General features: G+C 42.5%; 1 pseudogene; it reads right to left on the minus strand.

The window, feature by feature from the left end:
* Positions 1 to 249: 249 nt before the first annotated feature.
* Positions 250 to 555, minus strand: LOC145402910 (putative glutathione-specific gamma-glutamylcyclotransferase 2 pseudogene; annotated as a pseudogene).
* Positions 556 to 2814: the final 2259 nt, after the last annotated feature.

The following is a 2814-nucleotide window of genomic DNA, read 5'->3' on the forward strand; positions in this document are numbered from 1 at the left end:
GCATGTATGGTTTGGTTATATGGTTACCACCCAGCGTTGTAAATGGTTTCTTGGCTTACAGGAAACCATTTGGCTTGTTACTCAATGTAAAGCCACCTCTAACCGAAAGAAAAGCAATAAGTAGTGACAGGAAAGATGTGAGAAATAGGAAGAGAGGAGGGCAGGCACAGAAAAAGAAAAAGTGCCTTCTAATATTAAAGGATGAAAAGATGAGAAGCACAAAGGAGTACCATTTAAAATTATGTAACCTCATGAAGCTTCTAATATCTTGTGAACTTGGGCTTCCAAGGTAAACAGATGTGTATCCTCTACCCCCATTGCCGCCATAGTTCTAGTCAGCTGGAAGAAGTACTCGGCGTTGGAGCCACTTGGACCCACTGATCTTGAGATGATGGTGGCTATTTCTGCCTCTGGTGTGTAGCCTGTGTAGAATCGATTTGTGTCTGTACCCAGATATATGGCGAGCGTCCATGGTTTTAGCTCTGTATTCTGTGGGTGGAAGAGAACGTCAACCTTCTGATACCCATCCTTCTCTCGGTGATCCAAGTGCGCCATGACTCAATCAATGTCCTTTTCTGCTATACAGTATGCAACACCCCACACCCTCTCCTCAGGGTCTGTGGAGGGCACCAGGGTGACCACACGGCCATGCCTTGTCGAGTTACGGCTGACACTAACTCGCACTCCTAAATAGGTTATCTCTCTCTCTAAATATTCCTTCGGAGGAGTGGGTGTAGACGTCGGGACTCTTGCGAGAGGAAAAATGTCCCCTTTGTACAAGGGAATAATTAGACCTGACTTCCAATCCTCCGGGACTCTACCTTCCTCCCAGGCCAATCTGCACATCTTCCACATCCATTCTACTACTATCTCTCCCCCATGCTTCAGCATTTCACCACACACGCCATCAATTCCTGGGGCTTTCCCCGATTTAACTTTCTTCATTGCTTCCACAACTTCTATCCTACTGATTTCTTCCTGTCTTCTCACCTCCCTCCTTCTCCCAGCCATTCCCCAGCCACTTATACTTGCATTACTTCCATCCTCAATGTTCAACAATTCCTTAAAATGTTCTCTCCATCTGCTCACTTTTTCTCTCTTCTCCACTAGTAATCTACCATTTTTATCTTTCACTCCCCTGCTAACTTCACTTCCACCCTGTCTTACTCTTTTCACCTCTTTCCAGAACATTTTCTTACAATCCCTCCACTTTACAAATTCCTTCCAAATTCCTCATCCACTCTCTTCTTACTCTCTCTTACTAATCTTTTCACTTCTCTCTTTCTTTCTACATATAACTCTCTCTTCCGCCTCTCAACTTCTTCCATGCCCCTATTTCTCATCCATTCATTGTATGCTTTCTTCTTTTGTGCCACAGCCTGTCTCACCTCTTCAGTCCACCACTTTGTTCCTTGCACCCCCCTCCGTCTTCTCTTCCTTCCACACACCACATCACATGCTGCACATATTTCTTCTGTAAATATCCTACACACACCTTCCACGTCTCCCATCTGCTCCACTTCATATTTGCCCAATTGTTCCTCCACTTCTCTCTTATACTCTGCCTTTTTCTCATCCTCTTGTAACCTTTCCACTCTCCTTGCAACTACTCCTTCCTCTCGTCTTTCCCTTCTTCTATTCCTCCATCTTACTTGAATCCTAATTCTGGCCACCACCAAGTAGTGGTCAGAAAGTCCACTCCCCCAACCTCTATGAGCTCTTGCATCCATTACACATCTTCGCATCCTTTCATCCACACACACATAATCAATCATTGCCTTCCTTTCATTCAGTTCACCACCCACCCTTCTCATCACTCGCCATGTATACCTGTGGATCATTTTATGCCTGAAGAGGGTATTGGCTATCACCAACCCCCTCCCAGCTGAAATGTCCACTAATGTACTCCCATTCTCATCTATCTCAGCAGGCAAACCCCACTCACCAACTATTCCATCCACCTTCACATTCCGAACTTTACCATTCATATCACCGATCAAAAACACTCTCTCATTCCTTCTAAACTTTTCCATGCACACTTCTACTTTTGTCCAGAACTCTTCTCTCACTCTTCTAGCACGGTCTTGCGTTGGTGCATACACACACAGTCGCACACATTTGTATTCCAACTTTCAACTTTACCCACACAATCCTTGACCCAACTGATCCATACTGTCTTATGCTCTTCTTTCATCTTTTACTCACAACTACAGTAGAACCTCTTTAGTCCGGACCCCTTTAATCCAGATTTCTGTTAATCCGGACAAAATTTAAAAATAATAAGCTCCAAAAATATGTTGAAAGTAATTCTAAAGTCATTTTCAGTATCGGCGCGGAAAGCGATCGTCATTCGTTTAGTCTCAGATCACGCTAGGTCGCAACATGGGCGCCTGTTTAAACACACACTAGCATTCGTTCCATCAACTAGTTCACCATCCATTTATATTTTTACACTGTATTTCAAAAGTTAATCTTCCTTACCATGCCCCTTAATGCAAGTGTAGCTTCTGTAATGAATAAAGGTGTTAAAAGGAGGAGTTTGCTTACAAAAAAAGGGTCAGAATATTCTGCAGTGTTTAGTGATTACTGTAGGTTATTTTTTGTACTTAAATGTGCTTTACTTGTACATAAAACATTAGCTTTTTGCCCATTTGGGTGTTATCAATATGCCAAAGATGACAATGTATTTTTTGCCTACATAAGTTTTATTTTTATTCCAAATATTACGGTTAATTAATTAATTTATTTTTTTGCCTACACGGGCCTTAGTCACTTACTACAATTTAAAATGTAAGCTAGTTTCTTGTCATGGCC

This window comes from Coenobita brevimanus, chromosome 59 (genome assembly GCF_032717465.1).
Source record: "Coenobita brevimanus isolate Jiangsu-jjx chromosome 59, ASM3271746v2, whole genome shotgun sequence".
Classification (NCBI taxonomy): Eukaryota; Metazoa; Arthropoda; class Malacostraca; order Decapoda; family Coenobitidae; genus Coenobita; species Coenobita brevimanus.